At 45.4% G+C, this 14326-nt stretch overlaps 1 protein-coding gene across 1 annotated transcript in view; it reads right to left on the bottom strand.

Moving 5' to 3' along the window:
* The window catches only part of LOC148841469 (pleckstrin homology domain-containing family A member 3-like), a 61519-nt gene that overhangs the window by 537 nt on the left and 46656 nt on the right, over positions 1-14326 (bottom strand). The window lies entirely within an intron of this gene.

The raw sequence follows: 14326 nt of genomic DNA, 5'->3' as shown, positions 1-14326 counted from the left end.
TCAAGTATCTGAGCCTCTGAGATCACTGACCCTAAATAAGATGTACTTAAAAACATATAAAGACGTGCTTTTTTGTTTTGGGCCTATTTTGTTTCAATCAAAAGTCATTGTTGGGGCTGTTCTAAGAATGTCAGGGAATAGGTTTCTTTATTGCAGTCTGTAAATTTGTTCCACACACCTGCTACCCTTTGTGTTAAAGGGCGCTTCTTATCGACAATCCAGGCATCAGGATGGCGTGGTGTGGTGCGTTATCGACCTGATGCGGAGCTTGTAGTCTGGCCCTGGGGCACCTCTCAATTTGTGTTTTCCGTTGTGTCCCTGATTTTTCCAAGCACTCTAGCTTCCTTCCACTTTGATCAACAGTGTGTGGAATCCTGCTTCCACGAGATCCTTAGGAATTTCATTGACGATTAACCGGATCAGTGAAAAGCATGATCACAGCACTCTGCAGCATTTGAGGGAAGGCCGGTGAGACATTTTCTGCTCCAGACCCAGTGGAATGTTCTCGTCCACACAGCCAGCACTAGATAAACAGAATGATGTGTCTCTTCACACAGCTCTGCTTTCTGGCACCGTGCAACGATCAGAGATAATTAATATCTATATATCATGTGATAGACCGATAGGATCCATGTATCTAGAGTGTACCAAGGCCTACCACAGGCAATGCGATGCAGAGTATGATTTTTTTTTCATGACCTATTTTTAAAAAAGATCCCTGCTTTGGGCTGAGCGCTATAAAACTGTGTTTTTCTTAAATAAACCACACAGGCATCCAAAGCCACATCATTATGGCGAAGCACAAAATCTTCCTGCAAAAATAGAAGGAGAGCTATACGGAAGAGGGCACCGGACAATGGAGGCATTTTTCTGCAAGAAAACCACATAGTAATCCTAGAGCTGACCTCAAGCGCAGTCAGGGATCAAATTAAAATGAAAAAAAAAGAGCGAGTTCACAGGAAGAAGCTTTTGGGGACTTGCAGAGGGGGAAGCAAGGATGGGGCGGGTTCTGCAGTTCTTCAGCAGCAATCAGGGCGTGCTCAGAGGGGTGCCAAAGCAGAGGCCATGTTTTCAGCGATCTGTTTTTCATTTGGGAATGCAAAGGTGTTTCCACAAGTGAAAAACAAGAAGTCGGTTGTCACTTTGTTTCTGCCCATTGGTGGCTGCCTTCACAGCTGATGCTGTTGAAGACAGAAATGGATGTCTTAAGTACTTTATACTTTAAAGGAAGACGTAATAGGTTCATGCCATGCTGAAAATGGAAGAAAGAAAACACAACATCACACCCGAAGAAGGCTCCACAGACGAAACATGGTGTTTTTTCTTTCTTCTCTTTTCAGCGCGGAATTACTTGTGCCTTTGCAGCCTATGCATGCTGACGCAGCTACCCACCTGAGCTCCTTTATACTTTAAACCTTAAACCAATATTAAGAGAAAGAGTGTTTCATGAGATTGAGCTGGTCCTGAAACGATCTCTCCGGGTCTGTCACAGATAAAGAAGACGCGACGTCTCTGTGGCATCAATGCAACCAGATCAAGTGACAGGTGAGGATCGTCTGTACTTCTGTCAGGACACCTGGTGTGATTAACGCCCTTATCCTTCTCGTTCTCACGGAGGGGGTGAGATAATACACCCCCGATTTCCCCGTGTAGTTCTTGTCTTATGAATTTCGGACTGCTGGGAACAAGATGAACCTCCCCGTGTCCTAAATGCGTGTTGTGCAATGCCAGGGAGAGGAGGAAGGGGGGCTGGAGGACAGGGTGGTGGTATCCGTAAGGCTTTTCTTAGACAACCTGGTCCCCCCACAGTAAAGTGGGTAAAAGCCAAAACTCAGCCATTGGGGTCAGCCAAAGAAAGGACATCCACAGCGACAGTACAAAAAACCACGCTTGCATCTTCGTCACGGGCCTGTCTCCAAAAGCGACTAGATTAGCAGGGAGCTGAACCAGGCCAGTCTGGGCTGGGCTGCACCGGGCTGCAGCCTCTGGGCTTGCTGGACTAAAGGATCTGAAAGCCGCTTGATGAAGTTTTTTTATGTGGAGAGTCAGTAAAAAAAAAAGGAATAAGATCATTGCTCTTGGAATTCAAACCGTTATACATGTGACTAAAACACATGAAAGGCACATTAATATGTTATCCCCTGCAAATGAACTATCTGGCGACACCCTCTGTGCAGCCTTCATACGGCCTGTGCCCTCTATACTGCTTTTCATGTGGCAATTTTGTTCTTTTATGCTTTCTTGGATCAACGAGGGTCTTCAGAGCTGCCACTGGTCTTTTTTTCCTGCTCTTTTTCCGCCGAGATTATGGAGTGTTTAATCATTGTTTAATCACAGCCTCCAGCACATTCCCGCTGCAGATGAGAATTACTGCTGTATAATGATTGCCCCAATAGCGTTAATTGTAGCCTTGAGAGGCCCTGTGAGCTGTTTGGTGCCACGTAATGTGCGCTATTTACACTGCAAATACCCCTCAAAAGGGGAATTGCAGAGATTACAGACCAGTTTTTCAACAAGATAAACCAAGCAACATAAAATCTCCAGTAATCTGTAATATAAGGTACTTTAAAGGGAAACCTTTCCCTTATTTTTTGTCCAAGAGTCCTAGAGCCTCACAATATGGAAATGAAAAAGTTTTACACCAAGGTGACTAAGACTGGAAAAATACCATGCACAAAACAGGAGGAGTCACAAACATATCCAGATTAGACAAACTAAGGCCTAAAGCAGATGGAGGGACAAAAGGGTGACATTTATTTTGCAGGATGGGGTACCTTTGGAAAATGTCAGTTCCAGGTTTTAAGCTTTAAAATCAATTCAATGTGCTGTGAATTTGTAAACACACACTCATAAAACAGCTCCTTCTGTATCCACCTATTTTCTAATCCACTTTATCCTCGGGGGGCCAGAACCTATACCTGCAACCAATGTGTGCAAGGCAGGCTACACCCAAGATAGGACACCAGTCCATCGCAAGGCAGACACTGACACAAACTCACACCAGGGCCACTTTTCCAGCAAGGCAATTAAGCTACCAGCATGTTTTTGCAGGAGGAAACTGGAGCATGCAAAGGAAACCCATACAAACACAGGGAACTGAACCCCGGGCCCCACTGCTGCAAGATAGCGATTCTAAACACTGCACCACCATGCTTCTCTCCTTTCAGTCTCCTAAGATGCTAAAACAGGCCAAAATGGGTTTAAAAATCATAGACTGGCTGCTTTGCCTCTAAACTCCAGTACAGTGATATCTCTCTGGCCATCATTTTTCCCGTGCGACACAATAGTGCATTTCTTCGCCCACAAGGGGGCACCCACTCCACCACACCCCTCCATCCACCCCCAGTTGTGCTTAACTCCCCTTGGACCCCCAGCACACACACAACTTGAAAGAGAAATCCATACCACCCCCCCCCCCCAGCACCCGGCACCCATTGCTTTTAAATGCTAGCAGAGCTCCGAAATGCAAACTTTTAGTGAGCAGATGATAGCCCAGGCAAGCCAATCACCATGTTTAATTAGAGACTTGGTCTCGGGTGAACCCGTTTTTAAAGCCGTGAACATCTGTGAGCAAAGACGCATGAAGTGCAATTTCGGAAAATGGGATAATGGACTGTCTACACAAGACAGCATGGTTTTGGATCCGTGGAAGATGCAGTGGCAGTAAGGTGGGGGTGGGAGCTGCTTGGTGCGTTATGGTCAGTGAAAACAGAAGTTCCTTTCATTTCAGCAGGACTTAAAGGGCAATATACAGATATGTTTTTTATTCACATATGACTTAAAACTGTAGCTATGGACCCTGTGTCTGCTCCAGAATGCTGCCGTCTTGTGAGCCATCTCTGTCCATTGTGTTATTTCAGTACTTTTTGTACTTTTCTGTCTGCCTTTCTGGTCTAAGCAGCTCTACATTAGTATTTGGCAGAGTGACCCTAGTAGATCCTGCTGCTGAAGGATTGCAAAAGGGCTCACTCTCCCCTGGCTCCTTCTTACTATTCAGACAAAAAAGATGTCCATTGGGCCACTGCATGAGACGTGATGGGCATGCTCTGATACGCTGCAAGACATGGTGGGAGTGCTCTGACTCACTGCAAGGCATGATGGACATGCTCTGATTCACTGCAAAGCATGATGGGAGTGCTCTGACTCACTGCAAGGCATGATGGGCATGCTCTGATTCACTGCAAGGCATGATGGGAGTGCTCTGACTCTCTGCAAGGCATGATGGACATGCTCTGATTCACTGCAAGGCATGATGGGAGTGCTCTGACTCACTGCAAGGCATGATGGACATGTTTTGACATGCTGCAAGGTACAGTATGATGGGTGTGTTCTGACATGCTGCAAGGCATGATGGGTGTGTTCTGACTCACTGCAAGGCATGATGGACATGCTTGGACCCCACTCTCCATTTCATGCTGGGGCTTGACTAGCTGTGCGGCACACAATAGTGAACATGTTCATTTCAACCTATAGCTTGTCTTGGATTTGAACCCCTGAAGTACAAAGCCTTAACACACTGTGTGCAGAATGAGCTTTACTGATTGAGCCACATTGGAGTCACAGAAGGGCCCCCCACATGACTAATTAAGGGCATCTCCGTCACCACAGCAGCTACTGGAAAGTCAGGAAACAATGTCTGAAAAACCCTGAAATAATATGAATAACAGTCATTCAGGCGTCATTAGATTTTATTAGATTCAACATTTTTTTATGTGGTCAATTTCATCTTAGCTTTCATGGGACTTCTTTAGTGTATCTTTAACTTTGATATACTTTTCAGCAGCATTTTGTTAGTTGTGTTGCCCTCTTGCTCTACATACGACAGTTGATAATAACTTAAGAAACTCACTCAATGCAATAAAAGGAAGAAAAGATCAATCAAAGAAAGTCTTTCACATCTCAAGTATCAGCTTCCCAAGGGACCGCCCCCACGATCAGGGCCCGATGCAGTAAAATCCGTTTGGAGCGTGGAGTTCAGTGCCGTGATAGATACAGCCTGGAGCCTTGACTTAGTGACGTATGAGAGCCGTGACCTTGAAGACGAGGGGATCCTTGATGTCCACTGCTTCCTGCAGCCGAACATGCGTCTCAGCCTGGAGTCACATGACACGCACTCTTAATGTGTCCACAAAAATTTGCTTACATTTCAGACCAAGGGAGTTATTGTTTCAATGCCTTTTTCCAGTAGAGTTCTCTGCCTCCGTGGCCAGACTGACTGGAAAATAACACAAAGTCATTGTGCTGTAACACAAGTATGTCGATGACCTTGTTTAACTTCCCTGTATTTCCAGTTCCAGGGAAGGTCTTGAGCAATAAAACGATTTTAGACGCGTTGACTGCAGTGGAGCTATTGTTTTTTTTTCCCTTTTCTTCAGATCGTTACTGTGTGTGAAACTAATTTCCTCAGGGGAAAATACAGCACAGCAGACCGGCTGTATGAGAAGGGCACCCAGAACCGAACTGTGTCTTTCTCATAAAGGCTTCTTTTGAGGCAGCAGAATTAAAAGCAACTGATTGTTGCTGAGGAAAAGTCAAACTGGACTGGTCTCACAACAAATCTGGCTCTGGGAAACATGTGAAATGGGTCCTAGAGATTGCAAGTTCAAGTCCAAGCCGAGTCACTCCCTGACACTGGACGGACGTCTGGAAGCCTGCACAGATCCACTAGGGGGCGTTTCTCACCTCACCGTTGCGGTGATCTGTGGGTTGGTGTACTGCCTCTGCCACTCCATTCGTACTGATTCTCAAGGTATAACACAATCTTCAGATGCACAAGTACTTAAAGACCTGGCTGGGTCAAACACTGGAAGAGTAAAGGTTACCCCTGGTATGTGCCCATGTCCGTCTCCACTGGACACTTTAGCTTCACTGCCGGATTAAGACACTAATATTAAGACCTTGCACCAGGGGTGGTGTGATGGTGTGCATGATGCTCCTTGTATTGGGTGAAGAGGTTAGAAAACGGGTGGCTGGGTGGGTGTGATGGTGACCTGGAAGAAGTGACACAAACGTGAATATGGAGAAATCATCGGGTTTCACAAAAGCCCCTGACATGAATATAAATAAGGCACAGATTGGTGGGGATGCAGGGGGAGACACAGGAGAGGCAGAGACAAAGTTCTGGTGGAGCTGTGGGTCACCTTAGCATCACCTTAGAATCCCCACCCGACAGCCACTGGCTTGCAGGAACATCACCGATGTCCCACGGCACTGGGGAGATCAGCAATGACTGTCCGCCGCACAGACTCGGGATTCGAAAGGGGTGAAAACGCTGCCAGAAAAAAATAAGATCTTGTGAGTCTCCTTCGCCTTGTGGATTAAATCAAAGGCACAGGACAGAGGGTAAAGACCTCAAAAAGCTGAGTTTTGTGACTGCCAAGTCGGCCATCAATGGTGTTAACTAGCCACCGGCCAAACGGACAGGACAAAGCACCCTCTTGTGAAGGTCTTGGGGCTGCAGTGGATAAATTGTATGCTGCAACCACCACATAAAATATCTTAAAACTAATAAAATTTAATGGCGCCTGAATGACTGTTACAAATGCCATGCTTGTGTTCCTTACAAACTCAAGCCCTCAAAACAAGGAAACAATATACGAACTGCAAAACTAGGACTGTACAGACAGAAGCTTTATACAATATGGTATTATATGAGCCCCCGCTGCCTCACCTTTGCTCTAAGCTGTTATCCACTCCGACCATTATGTTACCGTTCCTTTGGAGCGGCTGTTTCTGATGGCCGACCAGCTCCGAGTGAAGAGATAAGTTTGTTTCTCAGACCGGGTTTACAGACCAGCACACAAAGACGCTTTCTAATCTTTTAACTGATATTTCTTTGAATGTAATGAGGCTGTAGGGTTACAGCATACTCTGGCTTCTCTAAATACTGCAGTTATTTAAAGTGATTACCAAAGCCAGTGGAAAAGAGCACTTAAAAGGCGGCAGATCATTTGGAAAAACTGCATTTCTGTTTAGGGCAAACCACAGCAGGTCTGGTACAGTCAGGCCTGGGTGTCCTGGGACGAGAGAGAAGGAGGGGGGTGAAGGGAGCCATCCCAACTTAGGTTTTCATTTTTTTTAAAAAAAGCAGACAAACAGGATATGCAATCTGAAGGTTGAAAAACAAGAAGGGCCAAAATAAAAACAGCCCACATGCCCTGTCCAGCCTGGAACAAGTACGAAAGAGCCTTTGCTTCTGACCCATGACGCTGACCTTTAAAGAAAAGGCCAGAAGAGCTAGAATACCAGTGCCTTCATTCTGCAATAAACTCCCCCTGTCACTTTGCTGAAGCCAGTTCTTTGGGATCATTGAAGAAACTACTGGGTGAGATTCTGGGATCACAAAAGGCACCTAAACAAACAAGACAGAAGGGTTTCATCACATTTATGATCTTTGTTTTGGTTTCATATGTCACTAGACATCAGGATGCCTTAATGCTTTGAGATGCTATGCTGCTTCCGAGTGGCACAGCTGGGCTTTGAACCTGCAGTTTTGAGGCTGCAGGACTCCTCTGGACTTTGTTTTTAGTAGACAAACTGCTTACAGGTGCCCTGCACCGTCAGCTCAATGTCTCAGACTTGGAGCCACAGCCACCTGCATGGTTCTGCACCAGTAAGGCTGTGTCAGGAAACAAAACCAACATGTGCTGTTGGTTTCAACAGGTCCTTCATTTCTAAACTGAGGGCATCAGGCTTGGCAATCGCTTAGAAACCTAATGTGAAATCTGCTTCCAGAAACTAACCTGACCGACAAGGCAGCCAGAATTGACTCACCAGGGGGCTGGAGTCTGTAGGTGTCACCTTTTTCCATTGACACAGAGAAAAGCACAAGCCGTGAGGAGTGAGTGTGTGGCCGCTGTCTGCTGTTCAGGCCTGTTTTTTTTATATGGCCAGTGCTTTCTGAGGGTTTCTGAGGGCAAAATTAGCATGAAAGCCGACGGCTAAATAAAAACGGGAGCTGAACATTTGAGAAAACCATTAAATCTCAAATGATCTCTCATTATAAACGAATCGGGAACTTTTGAAGTTGGCTGCAAGCTTGTAGGTTCACCAAATGTGCCTGAACGCTCAAGTGCACAGAACAATTTACCTGTGGTGCAGTGATTAGTATTGCTCCCTGGATTTAATTCCAGACCTGGGGTGCTGTCTGTGTGGAGTCTGTATGTTCTCCCTGTGTTCATGTGGGTTTCCTCCCACAGTCCGGAGTCATGCTGGTAGGTTATTTGCCTTTGGGGAAAATTGGCCCTGGTGCGAGTGTGTGTGTGACTGAGGTGGACTGGCGTCCCGTCCAGAGTGTATCCTGCCTTGCACCCATTGCTTGCTGGGATAGGCTCAGAATCCCCGCAACTCTGAGCTGGAAGAAATAGTGAGAGAAGGGATGGATAGACGGAGATCAACTGAGTTGTACGACAGAACACTCACAGAAGAAATGGGTGGCTCAAGCCTTCTCGTCTAGCAGCGGCCTGGTTGACCACCGAGACTCCAGTATGACTGGCAAGCAGACGAAAGAAGCCCTGGAGCCACATGTGCAGCGAGAAGTAGATTTTTTCCCACATTTGAGACACATTCTCCAGAGCAGCTTCTGCTCCTCAGCTTGTGGTGTTCCAAGCTCGAAAGAACGCGCACTTCATGTTTGCTCTGATAGAAAAAAAAGTATTATTACTTCGTCTGACGCCTTTATTCAAACTAGCTCAAAGCTAACAATACTTCTGATTTATAAATAGATTGTACATACTGGCATATTCCGAAGTCAAATAAATCACTCCCTTAAATTTAGGAATCAAAGAATCCAATACAAGTTTAAACATAAGTATTCTAAAAGACATCACATCCCTTCTGTTATTTTTAGGTAGCAGTTATTTTAGTAAAAGTACTTTCAAGGAATAGTATTACTCCATCCATCCATTTTCTAACCTGTTTACCAATTCAGGGTCATGGGGGAGCCGGAGTCTATCCCACCAGGTAACAGGCTCAGGGCAGGGTACACCCTGGACAGGACGCCAGTCCATCATAAGGGACACACACACAGACACCAGGGCCAGTCTTCCAGAAATTCAATTAACCTAACAATACGCCTTTGGACTGTGGGAGGAAACCAGAGCACCCAGAGGAAACCCATGTAAACGTGGGGGACAAACCCCATGCAGATAGCACCACATGTCTGGAATCAAACCCAGGGCCCTAGTACTGAAAGGCAGCCATGGCACTACTGTTGTTTTTAAAACTGTTTTCAGTGAGGGTGTGAACTGCGTTTGCTTATTAAAGTACACAGTAAGCCAGAAAGCAGGGAGTTAAGGCCTTCTTGGGGAGACATGGCTGCCATTGAACGATTCTATCTGCTCTCCAGGTCCAATCCTGCCCTCCAGCTGCTGTTCAAGCACAGTCTGTGACCTTAAAAAAAAACACAGGTTTGTCCAAGGGAGGTGGAGACTAGGTGGTGGGGGGGGGGGGCTAGGATGTTTTTGGGCAGATCTTTCTTAAAAATGCCAGAGGAATAGCATTCCCACATCCAGAGGCTCGCTGAAACCTAAATTGTTTAAGTAGCGGGTGGCAGGCAGCTCCAGGCCGCCATTACGGCTTTTGATGTGGCTCCTGTCAGAACAGACCCGCTCAGGTCCTGGGACGTCTGTCTGCTGGAGGTGGAAGCCACCCTCCTGCTGGCCCCCACTGCCCCCGCTGAGCTGCCCCGCACCCGGCGTCCATCCCTCATCGGCCCCCCAGTCTCCCCCCGACACGCCCGCACCTGGGACACAGGCAGGCAGGGCCTCCCCTCGGAGTAAAAGCAAAGACGCCTTATACTGGCGCCAGAGGGGCACTCCTTCATCAAGACCAGGCTTGGCACAGGCAGGCTGGGAAGGTCCTGTGCTCCGCCTGTAGGTGGCGCTGTGTATCTCACTGCCAATTATTGTCAGAAACACAACACACAAATGGGGACTATGAGCATTATCCTTGCTAAAAATGCTCCTCAGTTCTTAATCAGCCAATTAATCAATATGATGGTCATGGTAAGCACCATAGAAATAGGCCGACCAACACATGTTCTAGTTAAAATACAGTAAGCGTTAGACCAAATCCTGTCATGTCATATGGTTTTTAGGCATGGCAGCTGTACAGTGTATGAGGGTGACGGACCCTTTAGATTGATTTGCTGAAGGGTTAATCTTGTTATAGGACAGGAGTGGGGTCACGGGCTCAAGCAGCTGCTGTTAATTTCCCAGATGCCCCCCCAAAAGTCCATGTGGAATAATAAATTAAGTTTCTTAATTTGCAACCACTTATATGGTTGTTACCAAATTGTTTTATTGTAACTATTATGAAACCAGAGTTTTAATGGTTTTTTAACCATATTTTCTCTTGCATTTGAATTGCTTTTTAATGTGCATTGCTTTGAGAAGGTTGTAACATAAAATTTACTTTGTGAATATTTGATACTAATCGAAATATTTGATACATTTCGTTGTATTCATGCATGTTTTTTAAGAGATTGTGTCTTTCCTTTACTTTTTTATTCTTCATGTAGGTATATGCTTATTGCAGCTCATTATAATGAATGTTGGGGAGAATCATCATATCACATCATAGTTTCCACCAATCACTGACTCACTGAAGCACAAACACTGCCTTGTACACTGGTGTTTCCCAACCTTTTCCACCCCACAGCACACAACAGTCTAGACATTCAAAATTAAAATGTTAAAATAATATTAAATTATAAAAATTCTGCGGCTTCTTGAGTATCTGCCAGCCTCTCTGTGGTCATTAAAAACCCCAAGGTGTTTCTTGAAAAGTGTGGGGATGTTACCCTAGTGTCCCAGTCAAATTTCCCCCTGGCCTTTACCAGTCATGGCCTTCTAATAATCCCCCTCTCTGAACTGGCTTCATCACTCTGTTCTCCTCCCCACTGAGAGCTGGTGTGTGGTGAGTGTAACAGTTCTCTATGGCTGCCATCACATCATCCAGGTGGGGCTGCACACTGGTGGTGGATGTTGCATCACTTGATGTTGCAATACATAATACCTGCAGCTTGAAACATTTGGTTCTGACTCAGGGTATAAACATAGATAAAACTGAAGCCCTGACCTCAAAAAAGTCCACTTTTTCTTTTAAGTGGCCTACCAATGGTATTACTTTCTTGGGGACTGTAAAACCTACTGACCTCAATGAAATACATGAAGCCAACTATACTGGCCTGATATGGAAGATAACAAGAGAGTTGACTTGTTGGTCTATAGTGCCACTTTCCTTGATGTGTAAAGTGGAAACTGTCCCTGCGAATATACTACCAACCCTTTTCCTCTTTGAGACACTGCTGATCAATCCCTTAGAATGTTTACCACTAACCACTGCACCACTGTGTTCAATCTCGATGTTTAATCTGCTTGTAACTGATGACAGTGACAGTGCTCAGCTGCTCTCAGAAATCCACTGTTTTTGTTCTTGAAGTCTGTCAAACCTGGAACCTTAACTCACACCCTATCCTGCCATTCCCATGTGAACAGTCTTAGAGTGCGGCCCCTGTATCGTTTGTGTACACTAAACGTTCAGCACACTACTTCGGTCATTCTGTGGAATTAATTGATAAATTTGTATATAAACAATTGTGATGGGCTGGCGTCCCATCCAGGGTGTACCCTGCCTTGCGTTGCTGGGACAGGCTCCAGCTCCCCTGTGACCCTGCACCCCAAGAAGTGGTTAGAAAAGGGCTGGATGTGATTATGACACAGGGCAGCATGGTGCCATGGTGGTTAAGCATGCTGTCTCACAGCTCTTTGAGCCTGGGTTCGAGGCCAGATAGTTGTGCCTTTCTATGTGGTGTTTATTATTATCATCACTTTTATTTATAAAGCACCTTTTCCGAACCCAGGATGACACGGTGATAAAGAGAAAGACCAAAAAAAAAGTACAATAAAACAAAGAAAGATACCGATAGAATGTAGGGCAATCAGACTTGTGAAGGGATGAGTTTTGAGCTTGGATTTGAAGAGAGTCAGAGAAACCGTCTCTCGTAGAGACAGAGGAAGGACATTCCATTACAATGGAGTAGTGACAGAATTAAGCACAGTCACCACACAGTCTGAGATTTAGTCTTGCGTACAGTGAGCGAAGGACCAGCCTCAACCGCCAGGAGCTAAGAGGGGGAGTCACAGCTGCTCAGATTCCCATCACTCTAGGAAGACAAGCTGGCTGGGTTGATAGGTAATCTCTAAATTGTTTGTGTGTGTGTGTGGTCTGCAATGGAGTGGTGTTCCATCCAGGGTGTATCCCGCCCTGGGCCCTGAGCTTCCAGCTTGCCACAGTGCAGCAGCAAAGAACGGACTCTGGGAATAAGCAGCTTTCTTTGCTGAATTTCTTCGCTGGGAATAGAGCATGTACAAATCCTGAGTACCTGGAAATGTGAAAAATACTACCGTATTATGTGCTACATATGGTAACCTTTGTTATGTTGGGCCTAAATATATGCTAAATGTGGGCTTGTGAATGATGCCACATTTATGGTAACACAGAAAAATGCTCTGAGGTAGAAAAAGGGCTTAAAAATGCTTGTGCACAGAGCACAGCACGAGATTTGTTTTACATGCCTGGCTTTTTCCTCACCAGAAAGGGTAATTTTCTAAATAAAATATCTCAGAACTTCACTCAACCGCGTTCTGACTTCTTGCACACTTCTGTCCCTTACCATTTAACAAGGTGTCATATTTAACAATTCAGATCTTTTAAATCATCAGAGGATGTCTTACTTTCAGATTAGTTAAGGGAGTAAATGCAGGAGATACATATCTGCCTGTAACTGACAGGAGATTTAGGAATAGCTCTTGGAATCCCCAGTTCTGACTCTTGACTAGTGAATATTTCATGTATGCGCTTACTTGCTTTACGAAATCCAAGGTAGACTTTTTTGCAACCTTCGTTTTTGTGTGTGTGTGTGATCTCCTTTGGTTTGCCTTTTAAATTTAGGTCAGTCAGAGAGCAGACTTCTAAAAATAGTGGCTATTTTCATTTCAGGCCAGACTTAAAACGACATGGCTGCCCTCCTGCCTTGTAATTGGGAAAAAGGGATAAAATTACGTGTTTATTTTTGACGACAATTTAATCTTCTTTCCTTCTTGGAGCGAGACGCCCGCAGGGCTCTAAAAGCCAAGCTGGGGAGACGAAAGAAAGATGTTCCGACCTTGAACTTTAAAAAAGTCCAGTCGCTCTGTCATCCCAGACGTTAGATCACAGATAGCCTGCGGTGTGCTGATCACAGCAAGCTTATCACAGATATGTCTGCAATAGGATGAGGTTTATCCTAATGACGGTCCACTCAGACAGAAACATGCTCTTGATTTACCTGGTCTGTATCGCGTCTTTGTAAAAGTAGAGACAGAATGTTACCAAGTGAAGGAGATATTGGACATACAGTAAGACAGTAATTCACAGCATGTAAATTTCATTCTCAATTCAGGTGTTATGTATTGCGTATTCCATTATGGGTGTTAACTGTCATTTTCTCTATACTTGAATGCTTTATAGACTGTATATAATAAAAATAATAATTGCTTACACTTATATAGCGCTTTTCGGGACACTCCACTCAAAGCGCTTTACAGGTAATGGGGATCCCCTCCACCTCCACCAATGTGCAGCCCCCACCTGGATGATGCGACGGCAGCCATAGTGCGCCAGAACACCACACACCAGCTATCAGTGGGGAGGAGAGCAGAGTAATGAAGCCAATTCATAGATGGGGATTATTAGGAGGCCATGATTGGTAAGGGCCAATGGGAAATTTGGCCAGGATGCCGGGATTACACCCCTACACTTTTCGAGAAACGCCCTGGGATTTTTAATGACCACAGAGAGTCAGGACCTCGGTTTTATATCTCATCCGAAGGACGGCACCTGTTTACAGTACAGTGTCCCCGTCACTATACTGGGGCATTAGGACCCACATGGACATGGACATATAAAGCACTGTGTTATATAAATTGAGAATTCTTCACACACAGGTAATACTGATTTGACACAAGAAGTAGTGCCAACCGCAGCAGACACAAACACGGACATCCATATGTGGTGATGTCACCTGATCACGCAGGGCCTGATGCAGATGCTCATGCAGGGAAGCGTCATCTGTACTGCAGAGTTCGGAGGTGGTAACGGACTATTCCACGTTCTTGCAGCACATACGCTGAGATTCTGAACAAAAACAATTCTCAGATCTTACAGTATAAATATATGTCAGGCAACCAGAAATGCACAGACAAAGGCACAGCTGCCCCTGTCGCTTGGGGGCTCTGCGAGAGGAGAGGAGCCTGACAGTGCCCTAATGAAACCCAGCTGTGAT

This window comes from Atractosteus spatula, chromosome 1, assembly GCF_055471065.1.
Source record: "Atractosteus spatula isolate fAtrSpa1 chromosome 1, fAtrSpa1.hap1, whole genome shotgun sequence".
In the NCBI taxonomy this organism is placed as follows: Eukaryota; Metazoa; Chordata; class Actinopteri; order Semionotiformes; family Lepisosteidae; genus Atractosteus; species Atractosteus spatula.
Note: the sequence above shows the minus strand (reverse complement) of the source record. Positions and strands in the feature narration are given on the sequence as shown.